At 40.2% G+C, this 24075-nt stretch overlaps 1 long non-coding RNA gene across 2 annotated transcripts; it reads right to left on the reverse strand.

The window, feature by feature from the left end:
* Positions 1-4828: 4828 nt before the first annotated feature.
* On the reverse strand, positions 4829-13991 carry Gm30011. Of its 2 annotated transcripts, none has more exons than XR_880792.2 (3): positions 13889-13991; positions 7428-7520; positions 4829-5300 (listed from the first exon to the last, which is right to left on the reverse strand). It is a non-coding gene; the product is annotated as a predicted gene, 30011 (long non-coding RNA). The 2 variants fall into 2 exon arrangements; XR_389708.1 differs by having other exon boundaries at positions 5265-5303; positions 13889-13980.
* Positions 13992-24075: the final 10084 nt, after the last annotated feature.

The following is a 24075-nucleotide window of genomic DNA, read 5'->3' on the forward strand; positions in this document are numbered from 1 at the left end:
TTGTACAACCACTCTGGAAATCAGTCTGGCGGTTCCTCAGAAAATTGGACATAGTACTACCGGAGGATCCAGCAATACCTCTCCTGGGCATATATCCAGAAGAAGCCCCAACTGGTAAGAAGGACACATGCTCCACTATGTTCATAGCAGCCTTATTTATAATAGCCAGAAACTGGAAAGAACCCAGATGCCCCTCAACAGAGGAATGGATACAGAAAATGTGGTACATCTACACAATGGAGTACTACTCAGCTATTAAAAAGAATGAATTTATGAAATTCCTAGCCAAATGGATGGACCTGGAGAGCATCATCCTGAGTGAGGTAACACAATCACAAAGGAACTCACACAATATGTACTCACTGATAAGTGGATACTAGCCCAAAACCTAGGATACCCACGATATAAGATACAATTTGCTAAACACATGAAACTCAAGAAAAATGAAGACTGAAGTGTGGACACTATGCCCCTCCTTAGAAGTGGGAACAAAACACCCATGGAAGGAGTTACAGAAACAAAGTTTGGAGCTGAGATGAAAGGATGGACCATGTAGAGACTGCCATATCCAGGGATCCACCCCATAATCAGCATCCAAACGCTGACACCATTGCATATACTAGCAAGATTTTATCGAAAGGACCCAGATGTAGCTGTCTCTTGTGAGACTATGCCGGGGCCTAGCAAACACAGAAGTGGATGCTCACAGTCAGCTAATGGATGGATCACAGGGCTCCCAATGGAGGAGCTAGAGAAAGTACCCAAGGAGCTAAAGGGATCTTCAACCCTATAGGTGGAACAACATTATGAACTAACCAGTACCCCTGAGCTCTTGACTCTAGCTGCATATGTATCAAAAGATGGCCTAGTCGGCCATCACTGGAAAGAGAGGCCCATTGGACACGCAGACTTTGTGTGCCCCGGTACAGGGGAACGCCAGGGCCAAAGGGGGGGAGTGGGTGGGTAGGGGAGTGGGGGTGGGTGGGTAAGGGGGACTTTTGGTATAGCATTGGAAATGTAAATGAGCTAAATACCTAATAAAAAATGGAAAAAAAAAATTAAAAAAAAAAAAAAAAAAAAAAAAAAAGATCGATACCTGGGAGGGCTGGGAAAGAAGCAGGCTCTGTATAAGGGGGCGGGAGTCACAGGACACCCCAGCAAAGCCTTGCCGATGTCTGAAAAAAGATGGAGTTTTGGATCTGGCATACTGTTCACTGTTCACTGTTCACAGGAAGAGCTGAACTTCAGGGAGCTCCTATCTCCCTATTACACCCTGTCATTCTGTACAGTCTATCCCTACAAGGCAGCATGCACACTGAGAGAGGCAGTTTTCTGCAGTTATGTGATCACCGGAAGGATGGCAGCTGAGAACATTTGTGTTCTATCAGAATTCTTGGCCTTGGGGATCAAGTTCCTGACTCCAGTGGGCTTATGTGGATGGTACAAATTAGCATCTACCTCACAAGGCATAAGGAGCAGAGGTTACACCTGTTGGTACCAAGATCAACCAGGCTGACACCCAGAAAGTCTATATGTGGATTATTGTGCCATTGTAACTCAGTGGGAGGCAGATGTACATTTATGAATATTTAAAATTTTTTAATATTCATCCTTTCTCTCTCTCTCTCTCTCTCTCTCTCTCTCTCTCTCTCTCTCTCTGTGTGTGTGTGTGTGTGTGTGTGTGTGTGTGTGTGTGTTTCTCATGTACATGTACATGTATCCTAAAAGATTACTGGAGGACATCAAGTTCTTTGGAGCTAGAGTTAACAGGCAATAGTGAATGATTACACACTGGTCCTAGGAACGAAACATGAATCCTATAGAAGAGGAACATGGGCTCCTAACTCCTGTGCCATCTCTTCATTCTGTGTCAATTGACATGAGCTTGGTGGGTGTTCAAAAATTCATCTAGGATTAGGTTGGGTTTTTTTTTTTTTTTTTGAGGAGGGATTGCTGGGAATGTCTGTGCTCTGGTCAAGTACTCAGCTAAGTTACTCCACAGATCCAGAATCGATCTTTGCAAGAGCATTCAACTCTAAATAAAAGGATTTTGTCTTTATTATTAAAGTACAGTAATACTATAATAGCAATAATTATTTTTTGGCATGCTCATGTCTAAGCTGATGATTGTGCTTCAGTGTAATTTAAACTATCCTGTGCATTTGACTGTTAACCACATACAGAAATTTAAATAGTGGTAATTTTTGTTTGAAGCATCCACAGGAGGTCAGAGACTTATAGGAAAGTGAATGCCACCTCATTAAGAACAAACCTAGTATTTACACCCAGCTTTAGCTTCCTCTGATGACTAATGTAGTAATTAAACTGTAAACCATACACTTACTCCAGAGCCAGAATAATGGGAGATCTCACACAGCATGCCGGAGTAATAGCAGCTCAGTCTCAGGGTGCTTAGCAAGCCTTCCAGTCACTGCAAGTTAGACATGGTGCAGGAAGGACCAGTTGCTAAGATGACTTGTGGCCTGTTCACTCTTTATGATCATCCTAGATTGAAGCAGCCACCATCAGACTAAAACAAAGCATTTCTGATAAACATTTGTGAATTCAGAACATCTGCAGAAAACTGTCTAGGAAATTAATTTTCTAGGGGAAAGAAGTCTTCATTCAGCAAATGGTTCAGCGATTCATTAAAGAAGTTCAGGCCATTCACAAGGTCACTGCCACATGAGAATCTCACCTGTAGATTATACAGATGAGTGTCTTGCTTACTTTGGTCATAGAAAGCATGGTTTCATTAAAAAAATTGGAGTTTCTTGAGGGGAGAACAAAAGTATTTATGTTCACACATATACGAATGTGTGTGTTGGGGGGTATGTGTGGATGATCTGAAAGTTGGATTTGGATTCAGGCACACTGTTCTGGCTGGTCTTTCTTCAGGACGGGTGTGGTCCTTCTGCACCATCACTGGGATAGACTTTCTCCATCAGCAATGGTGTGCTTCTTCTGCACCAAACCTCATGTGGACCATCTGCACCATCACTGATGTGGACCTCCATCATCGCTGGTGTGGACATTGTCCATCATCAATGGTGTGGAACTTCTACACCAAACCTCATATGGTTCTTGTGCACCATTGTTAGAAACCATACCATGAGAAAGCGAGCTCTTCACAATCTCCCACCCTGACAAGCCAAATGGTCTCATGCTAGGAGCCGTTCGTCACTCCCTTCTCCCTGTTCGCTTCCTGGCACCTGAGGCTGTAAAAGCTGAATTGTAGTCCCCGTTTCCTTATCTCTTCCTGACTCCTATGACATCCAAGGACATGAGTTACACACCCCAAGGCTGTTAAGGAGGACTATGTTCTGGAGATAAGACACAGAGTGCCTGCCGCCTGGAGCCTGACTTCGGCCCTCATGTCAGCAGATGCCTACTTCTTTGTTCTTTGTTAAATTCCCCCTCAACCCCCCCCCCCATTCCCCTCAATGTATGCTTTAAAACCTGGCGTCTCAGCCTAACAAATGGAGACCTTGATAGGAAACAATCTACTTGGTCTTCGGCTTTTCTTTCTCTTCCATCCCATTTTCTTCCAGGTTTGCAGTCCCCCTCTCACCCACGAATAACTGAGTCCCACGGGAAAGGATACACCATCACTGGTGTGAATCTTCCCCATCATCACTGGTGTGAAACTTCTCCATTATCACTGGTTTGGACCTTCTCCATTATCTCTGTTGTGGACCTTCTCCATTATCTCTGGCGTGGCCCTTCTGCATCATTAGTGGTGTGGTCCTTGTCTAACATGATTGTGGCAGTTTGAAGCCATACCTTAATTTTTCCATCATCCTTCTTTCTCTCCTCTGTGATTACCACACATCAGAGGTATTCGAAGGTGGATGAGCCAACCTTTCAAAGCTAATCTGAACCATGGGATTTCATTAATGAGCCCACCTTACAAATCTAATCTGAACCATGGGATTTCATTATTTCCTTCACATTCTTTACTAACCACTTGCACCGAGTGTTCAAGCCCACCTATATTAATCTGTTGAGAAAACAAATAAGAACATAAGGAATAAAAGAGGATGAACTTGATTTTAAGGTATATTACATTCAAGAGGCTGTGCCATCAATCTTTTGTGGTATTCATTTATGTGCATGTGTGCATATCTGGAATTTTCCTCAAGTTCATGTATCTGTTCCCTACTCAGAAGTGAAATGAGACATAGATTACCAGAAAGTAGAACACACTGGAAAAATTCTGATTTTCTTGGCCCACTGCCAAAAACTGTCTTAGTTACATGATATTCTCATGGAGCACTAACTCAGGATTATTGACATTTTTCAAAACTCATTTGAAAAACATGGCCATAAAATGTCACTGATTAGCAAAGTAAGAGAGGCTCAAGTTGCTGTGGAAGCAGCCAGCATGGCCTACCAAACCCAACTCGGTTATTCCTTTATGCTTACAATACATCTTCATGAGAACCTGCTCCGAGACAGACTATGTTTAAACACTAGGTGTGAAATGATAAAAAAAACTCCAATACCTCACCCCTAGTCTAGGTCTGCAGGGCAGGGGAAGTTTGTGCTATGAAGGAAAGGGTGATCTTGAAGGGCGTTCTGGAGGAAGCTTCAATTAATTATGGTCTAAAGGAAGAGGAGTCTATGAGGCTGAAGGCTGGGAGTTTTGGAATGTATTATAGTGCATGGCTGGAAGAGGAACAGTGGATGTCTGAGAAAAGGCAAGTGTGCTATATACCTACAAGGTCTAGCGGCTGTCAGTGTATGCTACATTTTTGTTTTTCATGTGAAAAATTGTAACCTAATTCTGAAGCTCAGTTTCCAAACTCATCAATTTTCCAACAAATCTCCTGATTTCATTGTTTATTGCTGCATAATATTCCATTCTGTATATGGACCATATTTTCTTTACCTACTCATTTTCCCATCCCTGACATGGCAACACAAAACTACTCGTAACTCTAGCTCTAGATGATCTGGCACACTCTTCTGGCCTCTGTATGTACATGCACTCACATCCTACATAATTAAAATGCACATAATTAAAAATAAATACTTAAACAAACAACAATAATAATAAAAAACTTTGATAAAAGTAGCATAATTCAGGCTAAAGTTAATAAAAATTAATATGTCAAACTGGTAAACCCTGATGATGAAGGTTCGAACCAGTGAAAACCCATGTCAATAGTTTCTGGCTTCTTTTTGTTTGAGACAAAGTCTTCTATGTGGATCAGCCTGTCCCGGAACTTGCTTTGACTCTTCTCTTGCATTCCTAGAGCAGTGGGCACATCACATCTGCCTCAAATCCAGATATTGACCTGCTAGAGTAAGTGAGAATAACTTTTAAGTCATTGCTTTTGAGAGAATAAAGGGAAGCATTGTAATAATATTCAACACATGGGGGTTGTTTGGGGATTAAGTCAGATGCTTCATGTATAAGCACAGCATGTGGTAAATGGGGATAATATTTTCCGTGCTAGTATTTCTTAGGTTAAATATTCTATTACATTGTGTCAGCTACTAGCTGACAATAATTTCACTGCATCTGAGAGTTTAGCTCAACTTACAGGGAGGGAAGAATTGGCTGGAGAATCATCAGTTTCCTGGCCTCTCAAGCTGAGAAGGTGAGAGAGACTGTCACAGGAAGGTCACGCTCCTAACCAAGGCTAGTAGACTGTGACAAGGACACACTTGGTCCCATAGATTCAGGTACAGGTCTGTGAGACATGTACTGTAGATTCTAACTCCAATAGTCCTTTGCGTCTGTGAGCTTGAGGACTTCCCTTCAGGTATAGCCTATATATTTCCTTCTATTTGTTTTTCTTCTAGAAAAATTGCTCTGTGTGCACAGAGGACATTACTTGGCAGTTCCTGACCTGGCAGTTTACTAAGTCCCATTGAGTCTGCACACCCCTACCTCGCAGCTCAGGGATGAAGCATACAAGCAAGGTCTGTTTTCACCAGGGCATAGCTGGTTGTTCTGGTCACAGAATCCCCTAAATAAGTCTCTGTGTGTGGGTTCTACCCAGAAATTGCTCTCTCCCCCCTTTTTTTTCTGACATGCCTCATTCTGCTGCATCTTATTGGTGCCTCCTTGGATGCATTGCTCTCTATTTCATGCTAAGATATCATGGGCTATTGCAGTAAAGATAATCAAATAACTAGTGTTTCCAGTGATGTTTTCTTATAATCATCTCCTTCTGGTACACAGAAGTGATCAGTGTTCTAGTAGTTTATATTATTACCTGAAGTCCCCAGACAACATTTGTTTGTTTTCTGTTGCTGTAATAAAAACCTGGGGGTGGGGGTTTGTTTGCATACAGGTCATGGGTTCATCCTCCAGGAAAATACGGGCAGGAGCCCAGGCAAGAATGAAAGTAGGAACTGTAACAGAGACCATGGAGAAATACTGCCTATAGGCTTGCTCGACATGACTTTCTCAGTTTGCTTTTTTATATAGTCCAGGACCACCTGCCCACAGGTGTCACCACCCATAGTGGGCTTGGGCTTCCTATGTCAATCATTCATCAAGAGAAATCCACACTAAAATGTCCACAGGCCATGGTGGTGGAGGAGACTCCTCTGTTGGTGTTCCCTTTTCTGGGTGTGTCAAGTTGACAACTGGAGCTGACTTTAACACAATTAAAAACAAATTTGCTTTAAATACAATTGTTTTAATTAGGATTGCTAAATGAGCCAATATTCCGTCCTTCAGAAATACTTAAATAATACTTGTTTCCACCCAGAAGGATCAAGATATTTTACACCATGATACCTGCTGTGATAGTCCATTGTTTATGCACATTTCTTAAGTGTCGGATATGTTCTAGGCAGGCCTGTGGTACTAGGTATTTGGTGGTAAGATACTCTCTAGAGTCCATGGTCAATAGCTTTTAACTCATAGATAAAGGAAAAGAATCACACAATAGTTTCAAGAATCAATAATGTAAGTTCTAACTTTTTAAGTGCGTTGTCTGAAGGAAATAGAAATAACTGAAAAGTTAGTCAGGTGGGTAAATAATATGTCAGTGTATGACTTACAATCTAATGTCCTTCTGAGAAGACACTATTTGATGGTTTATGTGTTAACAAGAAAGCAGGTAAACAAACGAGAAAAATGGAAGAATTACAAGAGCAAAGATAGTATGTAACACAGGATACCATTAATGCTCTACTGAAGACATGGACCAGTATACAAAGGAGAGGGCCAGAGAACCAGGTTATGCACTGAAACACTGGGGTCTGTCCTGCAGGGTCCTGGCCACAGTGCAGAAAGGAGAATATATTTTGAAAAGGTATGACAACCACTGCAAAGTTTTAGACAGATGAATCACACTGATTTCCCAATCCATTCGAGCAAGTTTATAGAAACATAGAAAGCTTAGAAGTGACAAGATAACAGCAGAGGCTTTTGCATAAATCTAGGCAATGGCAAAGGATCTCACCGAACAGTTCAACCACAGAGGCACATCCTTCACAGATACAGACACCTTACGTCCTTCCTTGGTTTCTGAGCATCGGTACTCTTGAACCTAGAGCTGGGACCACAAAAAGGAGAAAGAGATGGATCAGTCGGGCCTCTTTGGCACAGCCAGCCATTTACTGGCTTGGAGGAAATTGGATGTTTTTTCCTAACTCTTTGCCAAGTTAACACAGCCTTGGTAAGTTCTCTTTCCTTTTCTTTTTCATCTTTAAAATCCATAGATCTGTTCCATACTTAATGTATGTTGGGCTTAACTGGGGACTGAACAGGAGTGAACATAGCTCAGGCTGGTCTTGAACTTGATACTTCTGCTCTCCTGCTGCTGTGTTATAGTGGGCATCACCATATCATTCTCAATACATGTCTGTGAAGTTTTGCAATACGGCTAACTTCTTCACTATTTCCTGGTAGAGAGCTGTTCAAAGTTTTATCACAAGCAAACTGTAATCTAGAAGGTTACATATAAGCTGACTTCTTTTATCTCATCAAGAGACTTCCAAAATCCCTTTGGAGGTTTGCTTTTGTTGGACCTCAGAAATGTCTTGTTTAAGAGTCTGTTTTTCTTCCCTGCACATCGTGTCTCTCTTCATTCTTTGCTCTTTGTTGTTGTTGTTTGTTTGTTTGTTTCTTCATTACTTTCTTTCCTTGCTCACTACCTTCCTCCTATCTCTTCATTCCAAATCCTGGGCTGACAGACAGGTGTGGGAATATTCATAAGTCCTGGTTGCATCTTAACTACCCCATTAAATCTTACTAATATAGTCTCCTGATGAATGGTGACCCATTTTGCCTTATATTCAAGGTCCCACTGGTCTAATATGCTCTATGTGTCAGTATGGTCTTAGGTCTTTTAGCTCTAGTATTTTGTGGTTCTACAGTAAGAATTCACCCAACAACATAAGTTTTTCAAATTTATTAAATTGGCAGAGGCAGAACAAATAGCTTCACCCTCAACCATGTCAACCAGCAGCCAACATATACTCTTAATTACGGAAAATAGCTTTGATAGTCACTTTTCCATGACTATAACAAATTCCTGGTTTAATCAACTTATAAAGAGCAAAGGTTTATTTGGCTCCTAGCTTTGCAGGTTTATTTATCCAAGGTTTCTTGGCTGCTGTTGTTAAGCCCATGCAAAGAGGGGGGGGGGGAGTATATGCTGGTAAAAAAAAAAAAAAAGAATCTCCCTACCTCCTGGCTAAAGTGTGGAACCAGGAGGGAGAGGGAAATCTTTGTCCCACTGTCCTTACTACAGGCACATACCTAAGGACTAGAAGACCTCCTCCCATTAGTCCCTACAGCTTTGTGTTTCTCAAACTTCCCAACAGCACTGTAATTTGGGAAGAAAGCTTTTACTATGTGACTCTGGGGGTACATAGAAGAGCCATACTACATGAGATGTTTTAATGGTCAGATGGTAATTCTATGCTTGTAATATAGTTATGCGATCGTATAATGGAGGAACGTTGGAAAGCTTTTTAAGAGAAATCCAAGGAAAATGATAACAGCAGAGGCAATTAAACCAAAGAAAGAAATCAAAGAGGAGAACAGACAGAGTTAAGACTGAAATTTGGGGCAGCCAGCTAGCATCTAATATGGAATCAGTACCTGACATTGTAACTGATCAATAAATATTAGTATGTAAAATAAGCATTAGAGTTTGAAGAGTTTAACATAAAGGGGAAGGCAGGAAAAGAGGACTTGAGAAATCAGAATAGCAGTTTGGGAACTTACATAATAGAGCTTATCAGACACATCTTAAATACCTCTTGAGCTTGTCAGACAGATCCTAAAGTTCTCCTAAGCTGGGAATTATAGGGACAATGTCCTTAAAAGTTAGAGAATGGACTGGCAAGATTATTTAGGTTCTTGCTCCTTAACTTGAGGTTTACAGACATGGGCAACAGTACTGTAGACTCAATAGAGAAAGGACATTTGTTCCATCAAAACCATACATTCTCCCAAAAGAGGTCAGCATTTCAGTAAGGCCTCAGGTCATTTGAATATGCATTGAAGGTTGAGAAGAGTTGAGTGGTGAATAAATGTGGTGGCCACCAAGTTCAAGTCAGAAAGAAAAAAAAAAACACATTTGGAAAGGGTAATGCAATTACTATCACAGAGCCCAATTTTTACTGACTAACCAATGGCTGTTGATCCATTCTCAGGGGGTTGAGTTACTGCTGTTCATTGCAAACTCAGTGCTGAGCCCATGGAACTCCAATTGATAGTTCCAATAAACTCAGTGGGTGAGAAAGAATTGACTCCGTCAGAATCTCTCTCTCTCTCTCTCTCTCTCTCTCTCTCTCTCTCTCTCTCTCTCTCTCTCTCTGTGTGTGTGTGTGTGTGTGTGTGTGTGTGTGTGTGTGTGTGTGTGTTTGTGTGTGTTGTTACACAGGATTGTAAGATGATGGAGCAAGAGTCATAAGTATGTATACACTATGTATATGTAACTAAAAACTCAATAAAAAGGATTATCTGTGGATGAACAAAGGAACAAACTGCAAAGAAGACTATGTGCACAGAAAATGAAAGAGAAACTCAAATATGAGAGCTGTGATCCAAACTTCTGTGTACTCAGCTTACTGTAGACACTCTCAGGCTCTGCTGCACCTCTGCCACTACACAGCCTGGAGGGTTTCTCCTTTTCTGACCACACCCTGCTCATCAACCTGAGGACTCATGGAGACATTATTTCAGCACTCTATGCCAGGCTTTAGCAAAAGACTAAGGGTGAGGTACAGCCTTGCTACCAGCCCTTGGTCAGTCCTGTATCTATGAAGAGTGACTTCAGATAGAATGGAGGAGGCTATTAAAGAGGGTGGAACCTGGAGGTGAGGGGCTGTAGGTAGCTTCTCCCTGGATTAAGCAGACCTTAGCAGCATTCCCTGTGTTGCTGCTGAGAGTTTATGGCAAAGGGGGAAGAGAGGCCAGCATCTATGACTCCATGGCAACCACACTCACATTGTCACAGCTTTTAGACTTGTAGCATGTAAATATAGGAGTGAAATGGCTTTTGACACAAGGGAGAATAGAATGAAAATCCTTGGAAGAGATGTCATAGTCAATGCCACTGAATGCTAAGAGATCCCGAGGGCTGTGGGATTTGCAATGGAAAGAGGGGTTCTCTGTTAGATAATGTGATGGCCCTTAGGTCAGTGCATGAGGTATGAGGGATAATGCACCTTCTTTGAATATACCAACTTCATTTTTATACATGTGTGTAAATTCATGCATGTGCTGATGCAAGTATATATGCATATGTGTGCCAACTGGAGAAGTCTTCCTTAGAAAGATCACCCACCTCTTTGGAGAGAGAGTTTCCTACTGTCTTACAGCTTTCCAGGTTGGTTGGGCTGGCTACCCATTGAGACCCAGGCCCCTTTCTCTCTCCACCTCTTCAGCACTGGAATTGTGAGTGTGCCCCACACCTGGCATTTTTCCTTAGGTTCTGAAGACTAAACTCATGTCATTATGCTTGCAAAGAAAATGCTTCAATAACTGAGCCATACTTTCAGCCCGTTTTTATTTTTAAATTGTATTACACAGTGAATCTTATTGTACCCACAGTTGTATGCTCTGGGCAAAAGTAAAGGATGGAATATCTCAACAAGCCATCTCATATTCCTGTCACCCAATTTCTAGTGATTTGACATACTAAAATGCAAATTTATCACAGGCAAAAGAGAGTAAGAGACAATTGTAAGTTTTGCAGACAAATGTAGTGCTTTTTCAAAATATGTACATAATAATATGCTTAATTAGGATAGGAATTTTAAATAAATTTCATTGAGTCTTGTTCAACAATAATAACTTAAGAGCTACAGTAATAACGATGTATTTTTAAAGAAAGAAATGTTCAGGTAAAAACAACTATCCTAGTTTGAATGCATGAAGTCCAAAGTATTTCAATAAGAGAAGATGGTCACTAATATCACCAGGCAACTGCAAGCATTTTACAAAGCTTTCGGAACCCAAACCAGCTAACATTTATTAAAAATCTATAGGGAAGCAGGATATCACTTTTAGGGGAAAAGTCACTAGTTGCTTGATAAAAGGTAACTTAAAATTACTCTCTAGGCACCAAATATATAAACACCAAGCCTTCACAAAATTGAGCCATGTTCAGTAACCTTCAACTAAATTTGGACTAGAAACAGACCTTGAAGATACATCTGCCGGCCTGGCTGAGGCTCTCTGCAGTCAGTAGTAATGCGGTACCCTTGCCTCTCTCCTCTTCTCTCTAAATGCTTCTGTGTACATCCCACAGCTACAGCCAGGCAGGCTGGCATGGGAAGGTTGAAAATGTTTTATGGCAAGTACAAAGAATGTGTTTTAATTGTATGATTTCTCGATTCTAGATCATATACTTAAGATAGAATGAGACAGATAGGCTCTTTCCTTTGGCATCTTGATCAATAAACACACAAGAAATCAGTTGGCTGGACCAGGGACTAGAGAGATGGCTCAGTGGCAAGATGATTGCTGCACAGGCATGTGGGTCTGAGTTCAGATCCTTAACCCCCATATAAAAAGCATCTCGGGACAAAGGTATGTGCTTGTAAGATATGCTGGCAAGGCAAAAATGGAAAGGCAGTCACTCTGAGTCAGTGAGCTCAGGGCAAAGTAGAGGCAGTGAGGAACTCTGTCTCAAGAATAAAGGCAGAGAGCAGTTGAGAAAGACCAAATATCAACCCCCATGTGCACATAATCACATAGATACACAGATACACTCACACAGACACACACAGAGACACATACTCACATATACACTCACAAAGGCACACACTCTCACACAGACTCACACACACTCATATACACGCATATATCCACACTCACATATATACTAACTCAAAGACACACACATGCTCACACAGACACACACACACATACGTACATACACAGAATATACACATACACAGTCATGCATACATACACATACTTGTACAGACACATACTCACTCACATAGGCACACAGGCACACACAAACAGACACACACACTCATATATGCACTCCCAAAGACACACACACACAGACTCACACAGATACACACACATATTCACAGACATGCACACTCATTTACATAGACATATACACAGACACACACACATACACATGCACAACCAAAGATACTCTCATTTATGAAGACACACATACTCACATACATACAGAGACACACATGCCTACTCACAGATAGTCACTTACAAAGACTCTCTCTCTTTCTCTCTCTCTCTCTCTCTCTCTCTCTCTCTCTCTCTCTCTCTCTCTCACACACACACACACACACACACACACACACACACACACACACACAAGAACAGAGAACTTTACTCAATCAGTAAAGCCATGTTAAGTCTGCACCTATCAAGAAACAACTTGACTGGAGTTCAAATATGTTTCTGAGGTTTTCTTCAATGTTACAAAAGAAGGAAAACTAGCAACAAAAGCTTTGTGAAAATGTCCTAAACGTGATCGATACAGGGTAATAAAAATTTGTTTGACAAGACTCAGTACTTGTCTTTCAGAAGGGCTGCCAAAAGTTGAAATAGAAGCACAGATGGAAAAGACCAGGGGCGATGTGGCACAGTCAGCCAGACACTGAGACCAGTAACCCTTTCCACATGCTGTGAAGTAACGAAGCTTAAGACCTCTATGTCTAGAACATCTTATATCTTCACTGAAGACTTGGAGTTCAAATTGAATGAGGAAATGCTTTAAAGTACAGGGACTGTAGAAATAGGTCATTTACTAAGAGCATATATTGTTCTTACAAAAGGCCTGTGTTTGGTTTCTGGCATCTATGCAGGGTAGCTCACAATCACCTATAACTCCAGCTCCAAGGGATTCAATGCCCTTTTTGTCACCTATGGGAACCTGCACTCACATGCACATTCCCAGTCATAGACACACATGCATACACATTTAGATAATCAATTAATTAAACAATTAAATAAGTAAGTAAATAATAAAATAAATGAATAATAAAAAATCTATGAGTGTTCCTTTTCATAAACATCTATTTCATATACATCCACAAATATGCATACTACTTTGTACAAACTTTGCACTTCTGTGTCGTTTAAAAGACTTTCATCAAAGAACAAACTGAGATTTCTAGAGACACTGAAGGTGATCTCAACTGTAGAGGGAACAGTGTCAGTCATCCACAAACACTCTCTTAGATACAAAGACAGCATTTGCAAGTCATGGGTATAATTAGAGTATAGTTCTCCAAATAATGGAAGACACACAAGTTGGCTTCCATATTCACAAGAAAAAGAGGTGTTCACATGGCAAATGCAGTTAGCACTCATATTCCACAGTAAAGCCTATCATGGAAAGTTTGTTAAGCCCTGCATCAATTTCAGAAAACTGGAACCACAGAACAGGAGAGGCTCTCATAACCCCCTTCCTTGTAGATTTACCATTTTTTCCTGCTTTGTCTCCAGTTGGAATCTGTTCCAAGGCCTGCAGAGAGAGGACCAGAATCCCTCTGTGGACTGCCTATGGCTGGACTGTGGATGCAGTGGGAGGAGACAAAGCTCACTCCAAGACTCCCAAAGATCTGTTTACTTTCCCCAGTGCAGCTTTGGAGGTGCTGTTCTGACAAAAGTGTCTTTCAAATCCTGCAGTGGGAAAATCCCAAGGCCTTTGACTGCCCAGTGCAGAGGCCTCTGCTAACTGTGCATGCATCCAGCTGAGTGTCAGGAATTCCAAGGCCCTTGGGCACCCTGGATGCTGGGGGCTGAAGTGGTGATGGTAGACATCTCATCTGCATTGCTGCACACTGCTGAGGGAGAAGGTCTGCCCCCTGCCTGACAGCTACCCTCTACTGACTTCTGACAAGGCTGCAACCAAGTCTGAAACATTTTCCAAACGTGGTTTCTGTCCAGAGGGAACTCATCTCCAGAATGTTTACCTCTATGCTAACAACTGAGGTTCTATGCCCCAAGCTGCTGTTGATACATTTTTTGCTGGATCAGTGGAGTGGTTGTATGTGAACTCTGCCTGAGGGATGAGATGCAGCCCTTCCAATTTCATAGAATTCTCTTCTTTCAAGACAAGGGCTCACGTAGCTTAGATTGGCTTCAAAATCACTATGTCTTTAGAGATAATGTTGGATTCTGGGTCCTCTTGCCTCTCCCTCTGGAGTGCTGGGATCACAGCTGTGTACCAACACTCCTTTGCATGTGCTGCTGGCTTTAACCCAGGGGTTTCTGCACAAGAGGAATCACTCTACCAAACAGGTCACATCCCTGCCCATCATTTCTATACTCTGGAAACGGTAAGTGACTTTACTCAGCCTTAACAATGAACTAGTTTGCAGAAATACAAAGTTCACACATTGAAGTACTTGGCAGTAACTTTTGGGTATAATTGCTTTGTTTAATTTCTGCCTCCAAGTCATTGATATAAAGTATTTTTCTCCCTTCCACTGACAGCCAGTGGCAGGCAATGCTTTAAAACTTGGTATTTTTGTATAATTAGAGAATACCTTTTTTTACACATGTTTATTTTGTATTAAGGTTTTAATACTATCCACACATATCTTTTTCTTTCTATCTTATATTTTAATTAATTATTTTATTTATTTACATCCCAAATGTTGCTGCCCCTCCCAATCCCCCTTTTCCACCCCACTCCCCCTCCTCTTCACTTTTGATAAGGTTCCCCACACATACACTGGGCATCAAGTCTCTATAGGATTAGGTTCTCCCACTGAGGCCAAACAAACCAGTCTTCTGCTGTGTATGAGCCAGAGTTCTCACACCAGCTCATGTATGCTCTTTGGTTGGTGGCTTAGTCTCCGAGAGCTCCCAGGGATCCACGTTAGTTGACACTGTTGGACTTCTTATGTGGTTGCCATTGTCCTCAGCTTCTTCAATCTTTCCCCTAACTTCCATAGGGAACTCTGACATCAAGGAAAGGCTGTGAACGGCCCAACTTGGAATCCATCCCATGCGTGGGCACCAAACCCTAACATTAATTATTACTGATCCTATGTTGTGCTTGCAGACAGGAGTCTAGCATGGATGTCCTCTGAGAGACTCTATCAGCAACTGACTGAGACAGAGGCAGATACTTATTACCAACCTTATTTTTTACTTTAAAGATATTAGCTTAAAGTTCATAATAATGAGAATATCAAGTTTTTATTTTATCTTTTTTCTTTCACTACATTAGTTTGTTGAGTTTCAAGTTTCTTAACAATATGCTATGATCACATTCATTTCACAACACTTTGAGGCGTTCTTCCTCACATCCCTATCCACCCAATTTTGTGTCCTTTTAAAAACACCTTTCAAGGCCAAGTTGTGCTATTCAAAATATTATTGGATGTGTGATCTCCTATTGGAAAGTAATCAACACACAGGGGGATACACTCTTAAAGAAAGCTGACTCGTTCTATTCCAGCAGTCAACAATTACCAATGGCTTCATAGTCAGGGGTGGGACTGCATGCCCACCTACCATCTTCAAGTTAATATTTTGCCTGCCTTGGATGTGCACAGGTTCTATGCCATTCTTTAAATTTTTCTTAAAATTTCCAACACCCTGACAACGATAACAAGGGGATTTTGTGTTTTGTTACTTTTTTAAAAAATTTTTTTCATTAGGTATTTTCCTTGTTTACATTTTCAATGCTATCCCAAAGGTCTCCCTTACCCACTCCCCCCCCCAATCCCCTACCTACCCACTCCCCCTTTTTGGCCCTGGCATTCCCCTGTACTGGGGTATCTAAAGTTGGCAAGTCCAATGGGCCTCTCTTTGCAGTGATGGCCGACTAGGCCATCTTTTGATGCATATGTAGCTAGAGACAAGAGCTCCGGGGTACTGGTTAGTTCATATTGTTGTTCCACCTATAGGGTTGCAGTTCCCTTTAGCTCCTTGGGTACTTTCTCTAGCTCCTCCATTGGGGGCCGTGTGACCCATCCAATAGCTGACTGTGAGCATCCACTTCTGTGTTTGCTAGGCCCCAGCATAGTCTCACAAGAGACAGCTACATCTGGGTCCTTTCAGCAAAATTTTGCTAGTGTGTGCAATGGTGTCAGCATTTGGAAGCTGATTATGGGATGGATTCCTGCATATGGCAATCACTAGATGGTCCATCTTTTTGTCACAGCTCCAAATTTTGTCTCTGTAACTCCTTCCATGGGTGTTTTGTTCCCATTTCTAGGAAGGGGTAAAGTGTCCACACTTTGGTCTTCCTTCTTCTTGAATTTCATGCGTTTGGCAAGTTGTATCTTATATCTTGGGTATCCTAAGTTTCTGGGCTAATATCCACTTATCAGTGAGTACATGCATCCTATCAGATCACCATGGACTAAGGCTGATCTTCAATAACAAAATAAATAATAGAAAGCCAACATTCACGTGGAAACTGAACAACACTCTTCTCAATGATACCTTGGTCAAGGAAGGAATAAAGAAAGAAATTAAGGACTTTTTGGAGTTTAATGAAAATGAAGCTACAACATACCCAAACTTATGGGACACAATGAAAGCATTCCTAAGAGGAAAACTCATAGCTCTGAGTGCCTCCAAAAAGAAACTAGAGAGAGCACACATTAGCAGCTTGACAACACACCTAAAAGCTCTAGAACAAAAGGAAGCAAATTCACCCAAGAGGAGTAGAAGGCAGAAAATAATCAAACTCAGGGGTGAAATCAACCAAGTGGAAACAAGAAGAACTATTCAAAGAATCAACCAATCAAGGAGCTGGTTCTTTGAGAAAATCAACAAGATAGATAAACTCTTAGCCAGACTCACTAAAGGGCACAGGGAAAGCATCCTAATTAAAAAAATCAGAAATGGAAAGGGAAACATAACAACAGATCCTGAAGAAATCCAAAACACCATCAGATCCTTCTACAAAAGGCTATACTCAACAAAACTGGAAAACCTGGATGAAATGGACAAGTTTCTAGACAGATACCAGGTACCAAAGCTAAATCAAGATCAGGTTAATGATCTAAACAGTCCTATATCCCCTAAAGAAATAGAAGCAGTCATTCATAGTCTCCCAACCAAAAAAAGCTCAGGACCAGATGGGTTTTGTTACTTTTTTATAAAATATCTTCCAAAGGAACTTTTCAAGTTATTTTATATGTTGAGGTGTTGAAATTATATGCTACTAAGGTCTTTTGGGCCATAGTTGGGGCTACAGAAGTTTCCAAAATCAAGCCAACTGAATCCAGGCTTAATTTGGCCCTAGATGGGACATGGCCTAGGTTTGAAAGCACCACTCAAACTAGCTAAGGCATTTTACCTGATAGATCCAAACCTACAATTAGCATGTTCTATTTTTTAGACCAAGTATCCCCAACAAATATCATATAGGAAATTAACTCTTGTGCATACACCAATATCTTTTGTGTTTATTGAAATTGAATTTTTAAATGATTTTTGGATGCTGATGCCTACCAATATAAGGCTACCTATATATTCTCTGCTGTTTTGAATCCTCATTTTGTTTTTTAGAAAAATAGTGTCTCTAATATATATCAAGAAAAGCATTAAAATATTAAATAAAGTTATGTAGTGAGTGTAAATAATCTAGCAAGGAGTTTAGCACTTAAAATGAGTTTCATGGCCCAGTGATTCCCCAGATTCTGTCATCCATGAAAACACCATCACTCTTAAATTCCACTAGTGGTTCTTATTACACCATAGAATATGCTCTTAGTTGGAGCACAGTGGTGGAATTTCTTTATTTAGAAAACTCTTCAAATTTCTAAACGGAGATGTATTTCACTCCTGGCTGGTTTCCTTTTCCTGGTACAAATGGTTTCCATGGTCTGCTGTGTCAATTTTTCTCAGTTGTATAATATATACCTCTTTAATGGGAAACATTAAACATGGTACACCTTAAGGCACAACTGCATAATTTGCAAAGTGTTCTTTCCATCTGGAACATGTTATACACTCTTTACTTAATTTTCGTGAAGACTAATTAGATTAGCATTTATCTAATTAAAGTGCTCTTAGTTGCAAAACAAAAACAACAGAAGTAAGAACGACTCCAACTTGTAGGAATGATAGTCCCTTTCAATTTAACAGCACCATTGAGCATCTTCTTGTGATTCTTAGTTCTGCTCCAGGTTTTAGACACATTCATAGATTTTTTGGTACAGGAAATGACCTGCTCCAATTCTGGTGAAAATAATTCTATTTAGAGTTTGGGTAGAAAATCAGAAATAATGCCTAAAGTAGTACAAAGGCTGTGAACAGAAGAATCTTAACTGATACATGTGTGGACAGGTAAGTTGTTCGGTAGAAAACTAAAATTGTTCCCATTGAGAGAATGAATGAAAATGAAGCACCAAGAGATGATGGTGGGTGAAGCTGAGATTCAGTCAATGGAATGGCTCTGGAGTGGTCATGAACATGAGGATCAGAAGAGAAAATAAAGAGGAAGAGTCATGGAAAACAATAGGGGTATGAGTCAGTGAGGAACTGTATCACAAGAGCGGCAGGCATAAGACATGGAGAGCCATGGAAACATGACCTCTTGATTCTTATTCCCCATGGTGTGTGAAGATGATAGAGAATTGTGAGGAATAATTAGGTAGAAAAGATTAACAGTAAAGGAACAAAGGTGGATGAAGAAGATTCTGGGATATGCAGTTAAATTATCTGCTGTGGTCAACAGTATTCATCTACTTTAGGAAGAGCGAACTCACTGGTGGCCATTTTATTTTGGAGATTATTTTGAATGTTAATTGAAAATTATCTGCTGACAAGAGACTACATAGGATAGAAAGCACAGAAAAGAGTGTTTGAGCATGTTGGAAAATGTACATAATAGGTGTTGTTTGCAGACATCACAATCCAGACAGAGCCCCCAAGATGCTAGTTAAATGAATCTCATGGCTGTTTTTCCATGATCCTAAGTGTTTTCATGCTCTGGCATGATCCTCATCTTTCATAGAAGTGGGATGACTACAGAATCCACAAGGGCTCCATCTCCCTTCGTATGATTCAGAAGGGAGATGTTTTCATCAAACTCATCAAATTAAAATCATAAATCTCTCTCAGATCCAATTAGATTATACATCTCCACCTGAGCCCTGCACACTGGGCCATCAAAGGCCATGTGCTGAGAGCTTTTACCAAGGCTCCATTATTGTGTGCCAGACTCTAATTATACATCAAAACTATTTTTCTCATAAACTATTAAGAATTTAAATTTCTCTAGGTTATTGTTTTCTTCAGTGTGGCAGCTCATTTTGTGAGTGAGTTATATATGATGGGTGGCAGATGTTTGTTCACATGCGTGGTTGATGTACATGTGTGTGTGTGGGGGGGTATATGTGCCTGTGAATAATTTAGAGTCTAGAAGAGTATGTCAGGTGTATTATTCCATGGCTATAAGGTCTCTCGCTGAGTACTGAGTACAGGGCGAAACTATCTAGGTGATCCTTCCGTCTCTTTGTGTCCCTGATAGCACTGGGGTCTCAGGTACACACGGCCACATCCAGCAGTCTGTGTCTTCTATATCCTCACTTTGAAGTGGAAAAGAGAAGGGGAACTGTGATAAACGTTTTGCAGGCACACAAAAGGTATCCTTTCTAAGAACATGATTGCTTTTGAATGGGCATTCTATCACCCTGAAGGTAAATATTCTGATCTGGGTAGTGCTCGTTTCTTGTCATTTGATGATGTTTGATTTCAGGATGAATAAGCTATGAACATCTTAATAGTAACTTCTGAAGGAATTTTCACACTAACAATGGGAAATAAGCATGTAGATGATCATTTGGTCACAAAAGAATATTCCCAATGGGGGAAAAAAAAAACAAAGAATAGACACTGCTGTGGGCAAACAAACTTATCAAACAATGTAGGTATCATTTGCCCTTGGAAAATTGACCATAGAAAGAGACACTGTGTGTATAAGAATATCTAACAACTAAACCATTGATAGCGTCAGCTGCTGACAAAGAAACACAACACTTCTTTAACTCACAGGTGATGGGAATATAAAATAAAAATGTCTACATCCAAAGAAACACCTTGTTATAGAAAACTTAGGAATTTTGTTTCTGATGGTCTGAACATTTTGCCCACACAGGAACCTGCCTTTTCATTTGTGGTCATCCAAACTAGAGTTAAGCAAGGTGTCATTCAAACTCTGAATGGAGAAGCATGGCGAGATAGTTTCTAGGTAAGAATATTTGCACTGCAAGGAAGAGGACCTGAGTTCAAATGTCCAACATAATAATTGTACAAGTTAAGTGTGCATGTAACTTCAGCATTGGTGGGCAGAGGCAAAGATAGGTGAATCTCTAAAGGTCACTGATCTTCCAGCTTATCTATAATGGAGAACTTTTCATTCAGTGAGAGACCCTGTTTGAATGCAACAAGACAGACCTTGGTAGAAGATTCTTGATGTCCCGCAATGTCATTAAGTTTGCACACACACTAGAATGCATATAATATACATATGAACACATATGTGTACAGACTCATGAACATAAACACATATGTGTTTACACAGAGATTCATGGGAGTGTAAGGTAGAGCATAATGAAGGGAGAAACAGACTTGAAGACTAGTGTAGAAAACATGTCTTTAATCTAGGGCACCTTCTAGTGACAGAAAGAAAAGCAGCCAACACACCAGTGTGTATAACCCATAAGTACAGTCTAATCATGATCAGAAAAGTCTGGAAGTGAGGGCTCTCCTCAGAATATCTGGTCAGTTCCTCAAAACTGTGATATCTGAAAAAACACAGAAAGTCTGAGAAGCTCCCATAGCTGTGAGGAGCCAAAGGTCCAGGGTGACCGCATCAACGGCACTGAACAAGGTCATCAGCTACAACCATTGAATCAGAATATCTTAACTGAAGGCTACCAAAGAAAGTCAATACTATTTTACTATTTGTTTGGCATATACCATGAAGTGTAAATTCTTAGTACTGCATTTGCAAATTTTAAAAATGAATGGTCCTGTGGAGTGTAATTAAACATAATTTAAATTTCTATCCCTCAAAGAAAGAAACCAAACTATCACTGGCCTTTAAAATATGAATTGGGGGGCCCAAGTTAACTCTCATGATCCTAGCATACATGTTATAGATTGAGGTGACATAGAACATTGTATATGGCGTCATCCTTTCCACCCCAAATGGTCCAAAGGAGCCTGGAGAAGACTGAGTTGAATGGTGAAGGCCATGATAAGTTTGGGATGGTACAATGTCTGTTTGGTGTTTCCTATCTTTTTATATTCTGTGTTAGACTATGCCTAATTGGAAATTTCAAGACAAAATTATACTAAAACAATGAAATCACAGTCATGATATGTTGACCTGGTAGAGTGACCATGCTGACAGAAAGCAAAAAATAGTGAAACTTGTCCTAATGATTAAAAGGCAAGCTCTGCTGATAACACACTTTCCTTCATTCCTGTAGATAGACCCTGTATCAGCAAGACCCTCTGAGCGCCCTCAGGAATTGAGGGTTCCGAAGCCAGCAGCCCAAATCGAAGCTGGATGTGTGTTTGTGCAGGTGGCTTGCCAGTGGGAGTCTGAATTCTTTCTGCTTGGTCCACATCAATTCTTCTGAAACTCTGCCTGTTTGGAAGCTGCCAGCTTTTGTAACAACAGAGGACTCTTTTTAAAAAGTGCTGACACACAATTTATCAAATTATCCTGACTGAAATTCTACTTCCAAATAAAAGAGTCAAGAGTGAAGGAAAATATTTATATGATTAAACATGGAGTTGGTTTGTACAGTTCTCCCACATTTAAACATCTGAAATTTGTCAGCTAAGCTTTCTTACTGATAACCTACCTGCAAAGATGTTTCTGAGACCTCTCTGTTCCTTTGTGTGGTCTATACAAACTATAAATAGATTCAACTTCTAGATTAAAATTGTTATTTATACTATCTTTTGTCTTAGATTTGGAAAATAATGGTTCTTAGAATATTGAATTCAAACCGACAAAGTTTATTTTTGCCATGTATGTTTCTCAATTGCCTTTTTAACTATTACTGTAAATTTAGATCGTAGAAGTCCAGAAACTAAGGCGCATGGTTAAGGCCTGCTACGGAATGGTTCTCAGGTGGAGTTTCTCAAGATTCAGGCTCTGTAGATGAATTTGATGAGGCAAGGTAGGCAAGGAAGGAGGGCTGAAGGGGGAAAGGAAGGGAACAATTGGGAGGGAAGGACTAAGGGAAAGGAAGGGAAGGGAAGGGAGAAGAGAGGAGGGGAGGAAAGGGAAGTGAAAGAAGGGGAAGAAGGGAAAGGAAGCAAAGGGAAAGGACAGGAAGAAAGACAAGGAAGGGAAACACACAGGGAAACAGGCAGATGTCTGTTTCTGACTCTGTCTCTCCCAGTGGCTCTGTCAGGCGTAACTAGTCAAGTACTTGCATCAACATCTTAGCTCCTTACCAAATGTATAGGATATTCCATCTTTAAATACTATGCATTTGATTGGTATTTTATGCTATTATTTGAGCTAATTATAAAAATTAGAAATGCAAATTTTAAAGATTGAAAAGTTTGGGGGCACAAGAAGTTGAAATTTTTAATATGTATTTTATGTATTGAAATTTAATTTAATGAGTCATTTCAAATACAATCATATAACATCTTTATGTAAAAAAGAATCTTATTTAGTAGTGGTTGTGATGAGCAGTTTCTTCAAAATTTAAGTACTGTAGAAAAGAAGTAGAGAATATAATTATTATCTTTTACAGTAACTTGTTTAATTAGTATTATACTGAGAATTAACATTTAAATTTTATGTTGAATATATTCTCTTTTAAATGTACTTTTGTTTTCAGTGTTTCAAGAATAAATTAAGAATTATTCAGCTATTTAAGATTAATTTAAATGGAAGCAGCAGCCTTAGTGTGTGATCAAAACATAAAGAGGAAAAATCCAAAGTCACAGATAACAAATATTGATTTTCTTAGGAATATTCCGCATTATGCATCTGTCTGACGATGTGGTAACCAACATTAGCTGATGTTCTCGGCACTATAAGTTTGATATGTGAACAGATACTCAAACTGTTCCATTTCACAGATGCCATTAATGAAGGCATGGGAGGGTGAAGTTCACCCAAAACAGCCAACAAGCATTATATGTTCATGTTCTCTCAGCAACTACATTCCTAATAACTCACAATCAACACAGAAGGACCAGCATGCACTCTTAATAATCATTTTTAAAATGGCAAGAATAAGCCTCAGGTTATGCAAAACTTTCTTTCTTGAAAATACTTATGTTTTAAAGTAAGTAAGTTTGTTAACAGTTTAAGGTAGGAAGAAGGAATATTAACTGAGAAAGCATGAAAGGATCAGATCAGACAGAGTTCAGAAGCAAGCAAGGCTTCACTCAGAGCATCTAGGCATCTGGAGGAGACCAGACCACTGGAGCTGTGAATTAAGCATTGAGATGAACTGTGAGCTGAAGGTCAGTCAGCATGGACTCTTAGGAGTTTCATTTTCCATCAAAGAATTATGACTCTGAACCACTAGAAAGAAAAGAAAAAAACAAAGGGGCACCAAGAGCTTTGGGTACCAGACATACCTTCTGATGGGTGAGAGGGGTGGGTCTTGGTCAGTGATGTATGACCAGTGAGTCCAAGTGATCTCATGCAA

Source organism: Mus musculus, chromosome 3 (assembly GCF_000001635.26).
Source record: "Mus musculus strain C57BL/6J chromosome 3, GRCm38.p6 C57BL/6J".
Taxonomy (NCBI): domain Eukaryota; kingdom Metazoa; phylum Chordata; class Mammalia; order Rodentia; family Muridae; genus Mus; species Mus musculus.